At 35.6% G+C, this 19,699-nt stretch overlaps 1 long non-coding RNA gene across 5 annotated transcripts; it reads right to left on the bottom strand.

The window, feature by feature from the left end:
* Positions 1 to 100: 100 nt before the first annotated feature.
* On the bottom strand, positions 101 to 8,204 carry LOC113498363. Of its 5 annotated transcripts, none has more exons than XR_003400990.1 (12): positions 8,075 to 8,204; positions 7,164 to 7,322; positions 5,935 to 6,136; positions 5,363 to 5,436; positions 4,964 to 5,107; positions 4,527 to 4,699; positions 3,890 to 4,079; positions 2,619 to 2,725; positions 1,659 to 1,825; positions 1,228 to 1,303; positions 615 to 776; positions 101 to 177 (listed from the first exon to the last, which is right to left on the bottom strand). It is a non-coding gene; the product is annotated as an uncharacterized LOC113498363 (long non-coding RNA). The 5 variants fall into 5 exon arrangements; XR_003400989.1 differs by having other exon boundaries at positions 1,239 to 1,303; positions 4,970 to 5,107; positions 8,075 to 8,203; XR_003400988.1 differs by having other exon boundaries at positions 1,239 to 1,303; positions 8,075 to 8,203.
* Positions 8,205 to 19,699: the final 11,495 nt, after the last annotated feature.

A 19,699-nucleotide genomic window follows, 5' to 3' on the forward strand; every position in this document is an offset into this window, starting at 1 on the left:
GAAACATCGCCATCACCATGTGAAATAAAACAACAAAATAAAATCTTTTTATATATTCGAGGCATAAATTACATAAATAATTTCACATAATAAAATATAGTTCCACATAAAAAGATTTATTTTATACAAACCAGAAAAACACTTAATATTCCTTTTCTTTTACGGTTTTGGTTTTGTCTGCGAACAATAAAAAATGATTAGAACTAATTTGTGAAGTGATCAATTCTCAAGCCTCTCCTATATAGGCGTCAAATATAAAATATAAAAGCAAGTTATTATATACTTAATTGAAGTTATGTTCGTCTGTGTCAAGGCTAATCACCTAAACGACTGAACCGATATCGGCTAAACAACAGCAATAAGGACGAAGACGGAAAAATAAATTGCTCTTAAACATAAAATTGGGACTTTTAATCAGAAGCCAAGCTAGTACCTACTTCATGAAAATCATTTTTTATTAACATTGTACGTGTAATTTATATGAAAGTTGGTTGCTAAATGATGTTAATCCCTTAATTATGATAACTTTGTTGGGATTCGAACCTTCCTTTGGTTTGGCAGTCGAACATTCGTACCGCTATGTTATCACCAATAAAGAATGGAAACATTTTTACCGGCTTCGGATATATAACTTCTATGACCGGTTGTTTGTATTTGCAATTGGCGCAAGGCACCCTGGGCCTGCGCTGTCTGCGCTTGCAGCAGAAGACGCCCAGCACCAGCGCGGTCAGCTGCAGCACCACCACCAACAACTTTGATATCTTCATCTCGAAAAACTTTAAGGGAAACAGGATATAGGTTACAATATATACATGGGATTAATCAATTTTGAAATTTTCAGGTCCTCTCCTACATGAATTAAATTTACTGCACGGATAGCCGATGGCACAGGTCACTACGGCAAACCTAGTGATCTCCGCGTAGGACAAACATTTGTGTGATCCACGAATGCTCATCCTGAGTCTGGTTCTCTTTATGCATGTGATTTAATGTTTTTTTTTAACTTTTTTAAATATTCCTTACTGTGGGACGTTATAGAAAAAGAAAAATTATATATAAAAAGTGTACTCTACCCGGCCGGGATATTGACGTTTAGTCAGTATCAGAATTTTAAGTAGTTTCCGATCCCAGACATATGGAACCATTAGAAGAACCAACATGTTAAAACTCGTAAATTGAATCTGGTGCAATCAGTTTGGCCATTAAAATATTTATAATTAGGATTACTTTATACAAACCAGTCGCTGATGAGAGCTAAGAGAGTTTTAACCGCACCAGTGCGAGATTCTTGTTATTTCTTCGGCTGCAATCAAAACAAATTATTACGTGGATTAGGCGCTAATTTAATGTAATGTACTGAAGATCTAACACTTTTAATGCATTTTGATACTACTCAGCAAAAGATACAGACTTATCTAATACTTAGAGCAAAACATTTCAGAAAAATAGGACAATACCATTTTAAACCAAGGGTATCCTATCAGTATATTTTCAGAGGACACGTGAGATTTTATCAAAAATTCATGAATTTCACCTGAGCTCAGAATTTGTTCGCACCGGGATATGACACAAAGGTATAAGTACTCACATCAGTGAGTTAAGGATAAATTTGATAAATAATGGAGCAACTACGGAATATGTTCATCAGAGCTTGTTACCTTGGGATATAATACTTCGATGATGGGTCCTTTGTAAGTGCAAGGCAGACAGTAGCTGGGCGTGCGCGGGCGGCGCGAGCACCCCACCGCGTAGCAAACCAGCGTGCTGAGCTGCAGCACCAGCATCAGAACCACCGCCGTCCTCATCGCGGAGGCGCGCCGGTAGGCTGGAGATGAACATATCACTATAATATTACTAACCCAAAAAACTCAGCTATTTACTGAAAACACCTAGTAAGTTAGCCATAAACGCAGGGAAACTGGAGTATGTTTAGTTTGTAAAACTGCACAGTTTTACCACTTGACTACGCAAGAAGCCGAGTGGTGGACAATACTACGTCAAAACTTCTTGGGGCGACGTATCGCGGGTTAGTGTAGGACAGGCATTAGTGTGATCCAGGAATCTTCGTTCTGAGCTTGGGTGTCTTTGCATGTGAGTTCAATGTTTGTTTAATCCCCCGCATTACATAGATAAGATTACGCTGAAGTCGTTCAAGAAAAGATTACTTTCCAGATAGTTCGCACAGTATCTTCCTAACATAAGCTTTTGCGTTACCGGCAACGTCAACAAGTGGTTAACTAGCCAAAGAGAGATAGATGCAGTAGCGTAAGGGAGACAGCACACTACGCCACGTAGAGTTATCGCACTGCCACCCCTGTCTTAATTTAAGAGATCGCACTTTACGATGGATTCGTTACCAGCGGTCGACCGGCAGCGAGGCGCGCTACAAATGATCGCATAGGAACATAAAATCACGACAAAAATGCTATCCTATCCTTTTTGTAAATCCAGGTTACCAACTATATGTGTGACAAATTTCGTCCATATCCGTTCACTGGTTTTAGAGTAAAATATGTAGTAGCAAACATCCATCCAAACAGACTTTTACGGTACTTATGGATATTACTAAGATTTCTTTGATATATTATAATTAGTGTTGTATCCACACAGTCTCTTACCCTTCTGCAGCAAGTCTCTCGCGTGACAGCTTTCTTACAGGCTAGAGCATTCACGATTAGCCCAAAGCTGTAGATTAGTATCAGAAACAACTGCTGAAACATCATCACTGGAAACAAAAAAAAACAGTGTTAATAACATTACCTACAAGTGTTACTTAAAGGAACTACGTAACTATCAACTCATGCGACAATTTAAAGCAAAATTACATTTTCTTTTTATCTACTGTTGACGTAGTGATAATCTTCTTCTAATATATAAAATTCCCGTGTCACGATGTTAGTTACCGTACTCCTCCGAAACGGTTCTACCGATTTTTATGAAATTTTGTATACATATTGGGTAGGTCTGAGAATAGAACAACATCTGTTTTTCATACCCCTAAGTGATAAGGGTTGCTCATAATAAAAATATTTTTTTAATTTTTTGGATTAAATTTTTTGTTTTTATTTATATACACCGTGATTTTTTTGTCGTCTTACAAAAGCAGCCCAGTTCATGTATCTAATGACTAGAACACGTTCATGATAAAAAAAAATAGGTATTTATGAGATTTGAATAAATTTAAAATGCAATTTTTATTCAATATTATGATGCAATTCGTAGTTGTTTAGAAACACAGCTCTGTTGCGAGCGCGTTCCGAGCCTTGTAACAATGGTGAGGAGCGCGGGCGGCGGCGTTTTTATCATTTTTAAGAGTATATTTCAGATTTCTCTTGTTTAATTTTTCTTTGTACTTATTATCTTAGTTGAAGATAAAAAATAATAATCGCGCCTAGGGGTATTTTACGTCGGATACATGAACTGGGCTCCTTTTGTAAGACGACTAAAAAATCACCGTGTATATTCTCTGTTAGTTTCAGTTTTTGTAAAATTTTTACGGACTGTCTACACTTGCGAACAGCTTTCGATCACAATTTATACTTAATTACGTTTATAAATTGTCATCGTAAGCAGTTCGCTGCCTCGTCTAGAATCAAATCTCCCATAAGACTATTTTTAGTTTAATGTGGTTTTCTTATCTTCTATTCAATATAAATTACTTAAAACCTTTACAAGAAATGACGGAATTTCAGCTTTTAGTGCTTATGTACCACTTGACCTCATTTTATTATGAAAAACAGTTATTACACGTTAAGTTCTAGACAGACACTTGCATTGATTGCAGCTGAAATGCGATCCATCTGCCTAGAGTGTTATACTCAATACCATTTTTTAACGTTTACCTGTTAAAAAGACATAGGTGCCTCTAGAATCTGTAAGGAGTTCTCACCTTTCGTATGATCACTCTGACGGGGGATCTCTCGTAACCTAAATCTGTCTTGGGTCTGTGGCAGGGCCTGCAGAAGCGATCATTGCAGAGTCGCCGGCGCTTGCAACCCTGGGTCAGCTCGAACATGGACACCGCGATGTGCAGGAACACTAACATGAACTCATTTAGAAACACCATCTTGTTTCCGACACTGCAAATAAGCCGGAGAAAAAAAAAGGATAGGTATTAAAATTAAAAGATGTATTTCATAACATTGAGGTGACTGGCAGACTTTAAAGTTTTTATTAATAATCCTTTAATTTTTGAAATTGAAATCATGGTTTACTTAGAAGCTTAGTGCTGAGCTGGTTCATTCTCAAATGGCAGAAAGGAAGCAGAAGGAACTTTTAAGATTCTTTCCGTACTCTCAGACTGCAACAAAATCGATGGGTCTCTTTACGCAAAGGTATTCAATTACCATATCATTTGATCGTTAACCTGAAATACGCTGAAATGTATGGAGATAACAGTTCTAAGTCACGTGACCAATCGAACGAAACGTTTCGAAAGTTTTCTATCGACGTTAACAAATGTAAAAGGGCTTGGCTAGAGGGGCAGTGGGGAAGTGCTCTCATTCACCGCTACTTCAGAAACTCACCTTTACAACAAAGTTCACTTCTTTTCAGTGCACCTGGGATTGTTATCGCTGCAAGTCGTGTACTCGTGGCGGACGCACCCGAGACAGGTCTCCAAGTAAGATAGCAGGAGGGTCACCAATAGAATCACCACCTCTTGGAAGAATGCTTTGTCCATTGCCAGAAGCCAATGGATCTGCGGAAACGAGGAATGGAATCAAGTACCTATTATGTTCGTTTTTTACATTGATCGCGTATGGCATTGGAAAAAAACCAAACCATAAGACATCCCATACTAATATCCGATATCTAAGGGAACGGGGTTTAAATGTATTGATGAAAATATTCTATATTCCTAGGTTAAACTAGGACTTTTAGGTACTGCTAGACTGATAGATAACCTACAAATCTCTAAATATCTTCAGACGAGCCATATCTCTTTCGTCCATATAAAACCTACCGTTACCAGTTTATCTCTTGCAAGGCGGGTTATTTGGGTTACAAGTGACGCGCTTTTGGCCACATCCGGCCACCTCTAGCAACCAGCTCGCGACCAGGAAGATAGCGAACGCCAGGCGCTCCCAGCGTGTTAACATCATATACTCTGAAACAAAGTTGAATATTTAGAGAGATGTAACTAGGTCCAAGGATGTGGTTATAATATTCAACTTTGCTTCGATACTGAATGTACTGAACTTCACAAGCTACTGAGAATTTACAATTGAACGTGATGCTATTTCGGCGATGGAGATGAAAGGTATTTATTTTAACTACTAGCCGCTAAGGAATTAGTTCTAATTTTGTTTTTTTTTTTGTTAAATCGTTCTCACTATAATATAGGTTAAGTGTTGGTACTTACAGAAAAAGGAGAGTTGTAGACAGCAATGTTATTTTATGTTATTCGCCATTTCATATCATGCGTCCATCTTCCCCCTGCAAACGAAAAATAATCGATTTGAGTCGTTCCACCAAAATACATAAACAGACTAACTAAAATACTAAAACTAAGTGTTAACACTAAATAACAAATAAAGTACTAAACACACTACGAGGTGGAATTTGACCCAAATCAATACTTTACGTTTGCAATGGGAAAATACGCTACGAGGAATTTGGGAAAAGAAAAGTTGCTTAATATTATATGCGGTTTTTTTTAGATTTAACAATTTTTGTAGAAAAAGTATAAACCAAGTGTCAATTTATATGAAACATGATTCAAATTTTGTAATGTATGAAGCAATGGGTCAAACTTAAGATAATTGTTGTAATTCAAGTCATTATCGACGTTTTCACGCGTCTACATTGGTGTTTGTGGTTTGGGTTCATCTACAGTGGTTCTAGGCGTAATAGTATTCCCAACCGATGTTCCCGACCAAGAAGTTGTCAAGACGCCTATATACACCGTTGTTTACGGCATTTTATTTAGTTTACATGGCACTGTTGATGTTCCCATTGGGTACGCATCGCTTTCCCAATCGCTACGCTAGTTTCTGTAGGGCCCCCGGCGGCAGGGCGCGCGCCCCGAGCACGGGATGCTCTTCTTGCAGCACGACGCGCCGGCGATCAGCATCGAGAACAGCGCGAACAGCACTGCATACAGCTGAGTATAGTTGAATTTGCCCATTATTGGATACTAGAACAAGAGAAATTAAATATATCAGTATTACAAGGAAGAATTATTAGCTGGGGAACTTGAAGAGGACGTGGTTGGCACCTCGTCCTCCTCAAGTAAGATTTTGCAGTTACGAAATGAAATGAAATGAAATGAAATGAAATCATTTATTCTGCAAATAGGATATTTCATCACTTTTACATGTCTTTTTATAAGAACGCTGGAGCCGACATTTCCTATCTGACTACCCTGAGAAGAAATGTCGAAACAAACTCATGGGGTCGTAGTCTCTTTTAAAGTCCAGACAGTTTTAAAATATGAGTAAAGTGTATAAACTAATGCAGAGTATTTCAATGGAATGGATAATAATATACCTGCATAAGGTTTATACTTACGGAAGTGACATGCATTCTTGAGAACTCTCGATTTCACAACAGTAGTTTAACAATTTTAAAATGTCGCAATGGAACCTTAGCAATACTAAAAAAAAGATACAAAAGAAATGGGGCTGCTAAATCATCGCGATCTGTCATCAGCTATCAGATGAGACGGGCAGACGAAAGCCCTTTGTAATCTAAATACATGCTCATCACGGTTGGCTCACGGCACCGGACAGAAATAAACAATACGCGCTGAATCAAACGATAGGTTTGATGCAACATTGTTGGGTTTAACGGAAGAAGATACTTTGATGGGAAATATCGGTCAAGGGTAACCAGAGGATCGTATTATATGATTAAGGATTTTTAGAAACATGAATTTCAAGATAAGTCTTAGACGTTGATTCATTTCATCTCCTTAAGTTTAGATTACAAACTATCGCAAAGAGAACTAAAACTGAACTGAATGTGTAGTGAGTAATCAAAATTACTAGAATTGTGTTTGTTTGAGAGAAGACCACTTAACATGTACATCCAAGGATTAAACATGAAGGAAAGGAAAAGAGAAAAGGGAATAGGAGCGTGAAGGCAAATAAGGAAAAGAGAAAGACCGTCTAGCGTGACATGATCATGTGACATGACGATTTAAAAAATATGCAAAAACTTACCGCAATCACTTGCTACAGGGCGCCGGATTTCTGCAGGCGATGTAGACCTTCTTCGTGCACGCAGTCGCAAGTCCAAGCAGCGATAATAACCCAGTGAGGAGCAGCAGCACAGCTCTGTGAACGCCCATGTCTAGCGCCGCATCTTGCTGTGGCGGTGCCCTGGAAACCGTTGCGCCCGGCTCGGCCTTACAGCTCAAATACGATCAGCTTTACATGGTGAACCGACCTCCCCCGAGGCTAGCAATTTTTATTCCAGTAATTGGGAAAGAACGGCTATAGCGTGGTTTGGAACTTAGCTACCTACCAGTTATATTTTCGTCAAGATTTTTTGTTGCACAAATTGCATCAACCATTTCATTAATAAAAAAAAATACTATAGATTTCAGGTTTATATGGATACTTGAAACTGTTATGACTAAGCCCAGATACAAATTTTCGATCCATCATATAAAACTTGATTCACTGTCCCTTCTACATTATTTAGCCGTAGTTTCCATCTTCTCTGGCTAGTTGGTGGAACTTTAATGCTCCAGAATACTTATCATTCTCTTTACACATTTAATTAAACTTTAAATAATGACTCCCATGTATAAATGTATCGTACACTTCCCAATAGACTCCAATTTTAAGTAGGTTCTGTTGTTTCTTCACCGCCAACAGATAGAGTGCTTTATACTTTCGTAACACCTAATAGATGTCGCTACCATCGACATTATACCCAAAAAAATTGGCACTTGACTTGGAGCGGCCAACTTGTTATTGTTTAACTGAAACTCTACGATTAAACAGATCCGCATGCAATTGAACTTTAAACTCGCGGATTCCAATTAAAAGTATCTATTTGGGTCAAATTCTTAGACACTACGCAAACTATAAAACATCTATTCTTTAACTAAGATTTACTAACTCACCTGTTTAGTATAAGCGGCAATGGGTGATATTTTCTAAGTTTTATTACTGTGAATTTTGTTTCGTGAATTTTCTGCTGAAGTTTGATGTTACGGTTTTGATTGATCTGCCAAATGGAACTGCTCTGTTTGAAATGGTGACAGGCAGAGCTGGCCGTTAGATTACCAAAAAGGATGTTAGCAAGAAGGTTCTCATTCTTGTATTTATGTCACTTACTGATAAACCTTAACTTAGTAACATGTGTCTTAAGAATAAGTCTAGTCCAGTAATAGGTTTTCGGGTAGAGTAAGCGACAAAAACTTACCTTCGGAGAAAGCTAAGAAGAAGAGTCAGTTCATCAGTTACGCTAATAATTATGTTCAAGTATGTTATCGACAATTAAGATGGAAAAATCTAATGTTGAATTTAACACGAAACTGGTCGGAGCTGAACGAAACAGACTAATTTAATCGATCACATTATACGAAGTTTTTTTTCACTTTGGGCACAGGTAAGGAGTAGACAATGATTAGCAAACTGGCCCCTCCACTCCATGTTGCCGAAGCTTGCTTCAATAACAAAAGTCAGACTTTCCCTAAATATTGTCTTCCTTTATTTATAAAACTAATCATCATCATCATCAGCCTTTAGTAGTCCACTGCTGGACATAGGCCTCCCCCAATGTGCACATATAACTAATGAGTGCCACAAGTAAAACAGTTTTAATTAAGCACAGGCCTGTCTCCTTATGGTTATTCTTTGTATAAAATACGCCATGTTTACGGCCTCGTTTTCAACAAAAATAGATTCTGCTTTATGGTTTAATTTTAGGAGCGTCGTAAAACGGATTGCTTGGTATTATTATTTTTTTACAGTGGTCAATGTTCCAGCTTTAAAAGGCAAGACATTACTAATGCACAAGTAAAGATTTCTCTGCTGGTTGATTCTTATTCTTTCTTTACGAAGAGAATTTGGATGGGATATATACTTAATTCATGTTTGAAATCCACTCACTATTTGTTAGTTTGAGATATCCGTGTAAATCGTGTATAATTATTGTTTAAATTAACATCATCAATTGCCTCTTACTTCTATGATATATGATTAAAACAGCAGCCGTGATAGTTTTTTAATTTGCTGTTATGGAAATCGCTCACTTGTTGCAGTTTGGAGGCCTGATGTCGTTAATGGACCTCAGTTTCATATCTCAGTGCATAGATAGCGAAGTGAGCAAGCGGTTGTGGGTTCAATTTCTGCGTCCAAGATGCTTCTTCTAATTCTAGGTGTCTTTATGACACACATGTGACTTTCATATTTGTGAAACCCCCAGCTACATAAGGATCAAATACACTACCACGAGAGTCAATTTATTAAAAAAAATATATTTTAAACTAATTGAGGACTCATACTTTTGCGTGAGAACATTCAACTTACTACCATTATTACGTAATTAACGATCTAATTAAATCTACAAATCAACAACAGCAGTAACTCATTCAGAAAATAGTTTGAAAATAACACGATTGTCGCGTTAACCTAATAGATTGGAATGTTGAAATGTAATTAATTGGCTACAGCTTTGTTAAATAGTTTTAGGCGGTATTATACTTGTTCAGAATGCCGAGCATACGTGCGAGTTATCGCGTGGCTAGTGCTGGGGTTATAGAAATATATCGATAGAAATAGAGTAACATCGATATTATTGATTGGTGTTGTAACTATTTTTGAAGTGGCTAACTGTATCTTTTTTAAAATGTCGTGGTGGATTTGCGTTTTATACGTGGATTGGTATGCGTGATGTGCAGGTTCAATTCTATCGCAGCCAAAGTACCAATGGGTCATTTTAAAACGCAGGATAACTACCAGTGTGAGCTTTTAAAAGTTGTAAGGATTTTCTCAAACACCGCTGATAAAACGTGGGGCTTATAGGCTGGTATTATTAGCTTATTGACTGTATATTTTGAAGGGGTGTATAATGTTAAATGTTTTTCATAATTTTCGTGGATCATGTAAAGCTTTGAGTAGTATTCTAGGTACGCTACACTTCAACTAGACATTAAATATGACAAATCAGTTATATAAGAAACCGTAAGTAGGTAGGGATTTAGCTATATACATATAATATTTATTGTAGTACATAACAGGATTAACTGTTTTATTCTTAAACATAAAATGGTTTTTCATCAAAATTTGTTCAGTTTTTATGCAGAAAAAATGTTTTTAAACTTCCCTTTGACCGAACACCTCACTATTTATTATAAGTACGTAATGAACTGAACTTTTCAACAACTTCAGAGAGTCAACAAAGTTTTCATAAAATAAACAAGCTGGAACACGCTTTTGGTTGCCATGGCAACGAATAGTTCCTTAACTATTAGTTGTTCTTAGAAATAGTTTAATCAAGTTTATAGGATTTTGATTGGATGTCAACCATCCTTGTCTATGCTGTGATTGGATCTATTAAACTTTCAGAGTTTAAGTACCAAAGACGCCATCGCAGCCGATTAGAGGTACTTGTTATGAAACTTAATTAAAGACCCTAAAAAATGCCCGAGAACATTCAAGAACAATCGTTGTTATTATACCAGCAACTAAATTGGCATGCTGTTTTCAAAAGATATAAGGACGCTCCAGGAATATAAATTCCACGTAGTACCAAAACTTCTAGAATACCTAATCGATTTAGAATCGATAGTTGCATCGCACAGCGCATGCGTTAGATCATCACTAATGCACGATCACTCGCGGCGTGCGCGTGCGACGCCACGCGTCGTTTATTTTTAACGAAAACTTCCGATCGACGAAACGAATACATTTTTAAAATAATTATAAATAGAATATCTATATTCATAATGTTCATACTGGTTTTTATTTAATATTAAAGTCTTGGTAATACTTGCTCTGTGCTTTTTGATATTTTAGTTTTTTTTTGTGTGTGAAGAATTTTTTCTGAGTAATTGTTAAAGAATCTTCGATTGCAATTTTGAGATGTTCGGAAGGTGAGTTTCGGATATTTTTGTTGGTATTTCTCTGAAACGCGTATGACTGATTCAGTGTAAGACGTGTAAGTTCATTTTATTTAAACTCGACAGTCAGTGGTTATCCTCGACGCGTGTGTTGTGCTCATACCAAGATATTACTAAAAAGTGAATTTTCGAAATTCTGCCTGCGGGTCTGTTAACTGGAGAATACAGCATCAATTATTGTAAGTATTTTATTTAATTTTAATTTTGAATTAAATAGTCCGTTTTTTTAAATACTTACAATAAATTATGTATGTCCGAAACATAATTCTAATCGACAGATTTTTTTATTTTTTTATTCATCCATTAGCATTAACTATTCATCCTTGCACCAAAATTATTTCCTCGCTTTTTGCTTTAAATTCTAATAAATATAAATATGACAAGTGAATATCAAACGTCAAAATTCTTTGAATTTCCCAACATCTGACGTTATTCGTCGTTAAGATATGTGCGCTCCATTAATTTCACGTGCGCTGTGATTTTTGTATATTTTCATATCAACACGATTACAAATAAATGTGATTTCGTGTTTTATGATTACGTTTGTGACGTGGGCGTTAATTTGTCGGCGGGGTGACGGGAAACGTGTTAATATTAAATGATCGTTATGTAAATTCTTAACTTTAAGAATCAAAGTATTTGAAAATTATTATGACATTCAACAATAATTTAAAAAAAAATGTAGGTGCAACCAATTTTTAATTTCGGGACTACTTTTTGTGTAATCAGCTGATCTGAATGCCATAACGTCATTTTTCTTATTTATTCTCATTGTTTGATTTATTCATGTTAAATACGAAATATGCTAGCTTTTCCCTCACTTTAAGAAGTACTGAATTAATCAACTTAAATTAAGATATGATAGCAATCCTTGAATATTGTTGAAAACTCTATAGCAAAGTTAGCCAAAAATACATAGGTACACAACCAGCAGAAGTAAGAAAGCAAAGAAAGACAACTGATAAACATACATATTTCTAAAAACATTCAGAATAAACAACCAAATGACTGTAAAGCTTCTTATCACACAATTATTGGTCTTGGGTGGGAATAGAATCCGCGACCTCTGAAATAGCAGTCATTACCACTAACCACTAGACCAACAGGCCAGTCGTATTGTATTCACCTACTTAGATGTTACACACCGTGAAAATTTTGAAAATTCATAACTTTTTCATACCTAAAATCAATATCATTTCATTATCTGTTTATAAATGACTGCCATTAATAAATAAAAGTTTGGACTTTAATTGGTTCCCGAGATTGATACGCATCATGAATCATCATAGTTTATCAATAACGTGCATGGCTGAACTAAGCAATTAACTGCGCGAGTCCCGGGTTCAATACCCGGCCCGAACAAATATTTGCGTGCGCCGCATTTATTTGTTTTGAGTCTGGTTTTAATGGCCTTACATTTAGAACTGTGGTCGTTAGTGGGGCAATCATTTTTTAGAGTTCCGTACGCAAAGGATGGAAACGGAGCCCTGTTTCTCAGATACCGCTTTCTATCTATCTGTATATCTCCTGAAACATGATATACAGCTAGTTACAATATGCACAGATGATGTTTTTTAGTTGCCACCATAACAACAAATATCAAAAGTAAATTAAATGGGTGACTAATAAATTTGAGAGTACTCACAAATTTAATTGCCACTCAACTGATTTATTTTTAGTTATCTTATTTGTCCGGAACTCTCAGTACAACGAGTCCGTCTCGCACTTGACCAGTTTTTAGAATGGTTTATGGTAAACTAGGATCAGCACAATATCTCAATCGGAAAACTTTACTTCTATAACTTTTACACTTACATACAAAATCACATTGAATAACCTTCTAATATATCTTAAATAAAATTTTAATATACAAAATTTGAATTCCGGAGAAGTAAGCCCGCAACTAAATACGTCAATATAAGTCCAATTGCAGCAATCATCTCGTAAAAGTGAGTAAAATCAATAAAACCACGTTTATTCGCGTCAAAGGAACATTTATTTTCGGTGGTGAGTTGTGACCGGGATAAAAACAACGGCATTCAGTAGTTTCACGTTGAGACCAATTTGTTACACTTGATTGAGAGAAATAGGTTGCTAGTACCGGTCCGCACACGGGGATAGTGCGTAAGATAGTGGCCAGGCTAGTGGTTTAGTGACTTAAGACTTTTTTGATTATAGTTTCATAATTTAATTAGCCTATAAGATTTCAATTGCATTCCATATTTTATTTATGTTATAGCCCTAAGTTATTCGTAAAGAACTGTTTAAACCAATCAAGCTTAAGTAAGAATCGCGAAACTGATGGGCTCTGTATAAATAGGCTAAAGACATGAAAATATATAAAAAGTTGGTCACTCATCAATTTTATGACTACATCATGCGAGGCTTAACCTCAAAGATACTTTTCATTCTTAGTTGTTATAGCAGGAGATCGGCAGCTGAGCCTTAGTAAACTATACAAAACACTTGTCCTGTGGTAAAATTGAGTTTAAGTTCATTTTATTACATATTAATTCACGAGTGACTAAGCTTTTGCAAAGTTTGGTTTTCTTTAGCGTATTCGTGGCGTAACTTTCAATTTCCCGTCTGTGACTCTTACTTGACCGTTTCTAACTGTCTCGGGTACTATCACCGTGAGTAACCAGCCTAACATTCGTAGGTGGTCTCTCAGAAAACTGTCGTTATTTATGCTTCATTATAGTTTTAGATGCGGAGCCGTCGCCGACGCCGGCGTGCTGCCGATACCAAGATTTATTGACTTATGCATTAATCCTGTTGCTATGCTGTTGAAACTATTACTATCTAGGATGTAACGGGATCCTAGGTGTTACGAAAGGCACGTTAAATTGTGGGCCGATTAAGTCGAACTGAACTAAGCGAACCGGTTTTTTTTTTATAATTATAAATCCACTTCACTATTTTCTTAACAATAATTGTTTTAATATATTATATTAAAACAATTATTGGGAATTAATAAGGAGTGACTCCTTGTAAAACACTGGTACTTAGCTGAAACCGGTTAGACTGGAAGCCAACCCCAACATAGTTGGGAAAAGGCTAGGTTAATGATGATGATGATAAATAATTTTGTTTATGAAGATTTTTCCCACATCAGGAAAGAATAACTAATCATCTTGCTTTCACCGCTTCTAACCTGGAAATTCAGTTATCTTGTATTCAAGGTGATATTTTCCATTATAGCTTATTTTATGAAGATTATTTAAAACTAATTTATTCGATAAAGCAATCAATTCTAGCTTAAATTCCCAGTCACTCTAAAACATTTGTCAGGGATAGAAATATGTAGAGTCAGATTTAGTGCAGAGCTTGGTGATAAATACTTGTTCTTCTGACAATAAATGTATGTTGGACAGTCAGGTACAGTTTGCAAAACAAAGTCAATTACAATATCAGGTTTCAAAATTGACAGATTTTCGAACCAGGTCCGACTACCCAGCAGTTTTTGTTTGAAAGTTGTTTTGAAAAATTGAATTTGTTATTCGACTTTTGTTGCTGACTGTGCCTACGGAAATCACAGTTATAACTAACCCGACTAGTTTATTACTTCCTATCACATAATTTACTTAAATGACGCTTTTATTTTAAATGTACAGTTTTTTAATGGGTATTAAAATGAATTGTTATATTGCTCAAAAGATGTAGAAGTAATGTCATAATATCCGGTACAAGAAAATATTATATTTATTATTTTGTACGAGTGCTACTAAAAAAAATTACTAAAAAGTTTTTTTTTTATATTACTTGTGTCAGATCAAATCCCACAACTGGGCAAGAGCTTCAAACTTCCTCTTCCAGACCTTTCTATCTGATGCGATTTCTTCTTTGTTCTATCCTATCTTATCTATATCATCACACCACCTCTTGTGTCACATCCTATTTTTCAAATTTTGCACATCGGTCAGGCTGCATTCGCGCGACATGACCTGCTCACTGCCACTTTAATCATTACGTCAATTTTGGAAAAAAACTATGTAATCTACGTAAATTGCGTTTTTGTGCGAGCTTTGTGTCGCAATATGGGTAAACACTACACTCTGAGTCCTAAAACACAAATTAGTTTTAATACATCATCTAATTCAAATTTTCTGCTTCAACTTTAAAATATGGAGACAGTATAAATAAAACTGAACAATGAAACTTAAAAGTCGCCTTGATAACGAGTAATAATTTAAACGATTGTATAAAACAAGTAGATATTCAATTTAGAAACACATAAAATTTTCGATTCAAGTATTTCAAGGCAACTCCCACAAACGGTTCTTATTTTAAACCTGGATTCATTTCCTCGTCCACAATTTACATCCAGACATCACCTTAAATCTTGTTAATCACCATCTCAGTTCTAATCACATCGGAACCATCTTAATTAATCACCATTTCTGACATTTCACATTCATTTATAATCATAAAAGTCGCTCCTAATGAAAAAACCGTTTTATGACTCAACTCAAATATATACAAGGGATTTTTAACCTTATGCTATTGTTTCAAGAATAGTTTTGTCTTGATTCGACGTCGGTGTCTAAAAAGTGTGTGTTCAGATAGTTGAGTCTGTTATTTTTTGCAATTCCGAAATAAAGGTTTTCCATTGGTTCCTGACACATACCTCGTGTGCATGATTTGAATGCACTTTTAGGCTTTAAACAGACAAAGAATTCAATTAATCGAGGTGCACAGCTGGACATAGACCTTTCTCAAGTTGCGCTTTAACACCCCGTCTTGTTGTTAATGATTTAAAATAAAATATTATAAAAATATCATCCGTTTTAGTATTTCAGCATCCTCATTATTCTTAAATGTTAAAGCATGGACAGCAATTCGCTCATAAGGTTCACAAAACGTTTAAATATTTATTTTATTAATATATATCCTGGGAAAACTCACACACGGTTATCTGATCCCAAGCTAAGCAGAGCTTGTGTTATGGTAACCAAACAACTGATAAACTTACTTATATATTTCTAAATACATACATATTATAGATAAATTACACCCAGACACCAGAACAAATGATCATGCTCATCACACAACATTTGTCCTGAGCGGGAATCGAACCCACGACCTCCGGTATAGCAGTCAGGGTCACTAACCACTAGACCAACAGGCCCGTCGTCAAAATTAATTTGTATTCTGCCATTGTACTTCTCACTTTCCCTGCATAATGTAGTAAAAAATTCTAATAATAGATGGCGTTGAAAACCAGCTTATTATCACGGCTAGTGTTAAAAGATTTGACAGCACGTTGACAAAAGCGGTTTCGCACGAGTGACGTTAGATCTTAAGATATGGCTAAACATCTGGATACTTCAGATTCCAGATATTTATAGAGATAGGTCAAAGACATCTGGATTGTTTGGAGAACTTAAACTCTACGGAATTTGATGCAATTATTAATTGATCATGGTTTTATAAACGTAAATTTTACTGCGATAGGTTTTGGGTTTATTGCAAGATACTACTTGTTACTTTACTTGATCCTTATATGTAAATAGGGATGATGACTGGGTATAAAAAGAAAAATCTCATTAGTCCCTCAGCTAGATAATTGAAAAGTATGAGACACTTATTTTTTCCTTTTTCAGAAAAACTAGAATTGACAAAGATTAACTGCTTTAAAGTTTAGGAGAGGGGGCTTGTATGGTAAAATTTATACTCAATCGTGACGACACACGTAAGTTTAATTCACTGTAATTTGGTCAATTTATGTTTGCGGGACAAATTAAAAAATAGGTATCCATTATTATACAAAAAACAATAAGACGGACACTGCAAAAAAGAATGTCGTCATCCCTATTATAGGGTCGATTTGTCATCCTTCCCAAACTATCATGGTTATTAAAGCTTATGGCATTTTTTTTCAAAATCAATAATACAGGCCGACTGTATTATATTGTTTTGTATGTATTGCGTAACTGTTGTAGAAAAGTAAAATCCATACTGTTTTGAATGTTTTTAAAGAATGTTTACTGTATCGTCTAGAAACGATACCCAAACCGAGACATTTTTTCAAATTTTATCTTTGTACGAGTGCTCAGACAAAAACTTCACAAAAGAAGTATTTGTTTTATGTCAATAGGTTCAAAAACGCAAATTTAGATAAAAAAAATGTCCAAAAGAAATCGCTCATATAAGTATCATATAACAATATAGCTATCAAAACCTATAAGTAACGAATGTAGGTATTTACAAACCTTTCTTCATACATGTCCAAGGGCTCATGCCTACAACCAGCCTTCAATGCAAGTTCCGCACGCATCGCGGGACTATCGCGGACAAAAGTGCTTCGTACACGAGTGAGCTGACGTTATCTTTGCGGACGTGTTGGGCCACGCGAGCAGCGGTGTTGAGATAACTTTATATTTTTTATAATTAAGAACATGTTCTGACAAATATATGTATTTACTAGCTTTTTGCCCGCGGCTCCGCCCGCGTCGAGGTCGGTTATATCCCGTTTCCAAGAGAACTCTTCAAAAGTCCGGGATAAAAACTATCCTATGTTCTTTCTCAAGGTCAACTCGATCAATCTCTGTACCAAATTTCATTAAAATTAGTTCAGTGGTTTAGACGTGAAAGCGTAACAGACAGAGTTACTTTTGCATTATAATATTAGCAGGGATTAACTGAATGTCTCCAAGCTTACTGAGCTCAGAAAATATTATAAGTTACGTTATAAGGAGACTTATATAATAATAAGGTCTTTGTTTATTTTTAGATATCAGATATCTGATCAATCGACATCCAAACAATATACCATAATAATGTAATACATAAATTAAAAGATATAAATAGATTTTTTATTTATTCATCATTCTATTCCGTCAGTAGACTCATCAAGACGCGTGTCTCGTGGCCACACACGACGTGTGACGCGGCTGTCACGCCACGCTCATCGTCACTGAATAATACAAGAGTTTTGTCGGCGATTGTACTCGCGGGACACTCGCTACCTGTTTATTTAAACGTTATAATAACTGTGCGCGACTGTACAGAGTAATGGCTGTGTAATTAACCGATTGTGTAAAAGTGGGTTATGTGTTTTGTAATTAGTTTATGGATGTTTACTGACCCACATGTGTGGAAAGTTTTCGTGAGTTTTAATTAGAAGCCGACAGATATACTAAATATACTCGGACTTTATGATCGGAAAGTATTTGGCTTTCGTAATGATTTAATGGTTGGATGCAAAATATACACGAAATTATGACACACTATCTCAGAAGGTGCTCGAGGTCATTGGACACCAGTTGCCGCGGTTTAGTGATGACCATACCTCTTCGTACTTCGAAGGCATGAGTCCTAACTGTCATTGCTTAAAGTACCTTTTGTAATGCTGATTCATACTAGAAAAACTTTTTTTGAAGGTTTTTTTATTATTTTTTTACTGTGACAGTCCCCAAACCAATCGGAAGCTTGTATGGGGGCCTGAATCGAAGTTCTTAAATATGTTTCTTACGTGGAAAAACAATATGACAATGATTACGGTTTACTCACGCGTATTTATCGGGATCCGACAACTGGTTCTGGTTGACAGATTAAACTGGAGTACTTAACCATAATGATACTATATTGAAAAAAAAAACTGTAATAGGGTTTGATTTGACAACAAAAAAACTATTTGGTCCGTCAGACAGATTTCCGAAATATATTGATTAAGTATCTATCTCGTAAACAATGTGAGTGATTTAAAATGTAGTGTGACGTTACTAGACCCCACTAGTCACTACCATACATTTCATCATTTTAAGTGTTTTTAATCATCGTTATTATTTATGATGTGATAAAATGAAAAAACAGAATTATATTTTTACATTATAGTAGGTAGTATTTGTGATAGTAATTATCAAAATCCACTTGGCCATTGGGTTGGGAATTAAGGATACAATAAAAATATAGTAATCAAATTTGTATTAAATCAAAGAAGAGCAGAAGGCAAGAAATATTTAGCTCAAATACTTGTATCAAGTACTAAAACAGTCGATATTTCTAGATTTAACGATGACCTTCGCCTGTTAGGCTATCAATTTTATTTCAATCAATATTACTCCAATCTAGTCTGTTCTGTGCCCAACGGGGAGTCGAACTTATCATATTAACGGCATTAAAGAAGGTTGCAAGTAAGTCTATTCTAGTTCAAGTTTTCAATTCGTTTTAATATTTTGCTATTTTGTTTTATGGACTTTTTATGAATTTCCATTTTATTTTTACCTGCTATGTTTGAATATTTTCTCTGGATAGGTATATGTTTAAAATAAACAAAAGTCGAGTCGCTAAAATGAGACTATTAGAGGTTACTTTTCTACCGGAAATACGACATAAATCTTATTTTATTTTTTATATATAGTACAGTTTCTTACTGCCAAAACGACAACAAACTAAAATATTAAGACAATATTAACAAGTTTTCCCAGAGGTCTCGTAGCTTCGTAGTTGCTACGAGGCTACGGCCTACGCCGTAGTATCACAACGCCTACGTAATTATTTATGTGAATTTATTTTTCAGGAAGTTTGTCTGACGTAGTCGAATGTATTATTATTCTGTAATCTTGATGTTTTACTGTTATTTGTTAGTTTAATGATGTGGTAAATGTTTCATACAATCTG

This window comes from Trichoplusia ni, chromosome 10 (assembly GCF_003590095.1).
Source record: "Trichoplusia ni isolate ovarian cell line Hi5 chromosome 10, tn1, whole genome shotgun sequence".
Taxonomy (NCBI): domain Eukaryota; kingdom Metazoa; phylum Arthropoda; class Insecta; order Lepidoptera; family Noctuidae; genus Trichoplusia; species Trichoplusia ni.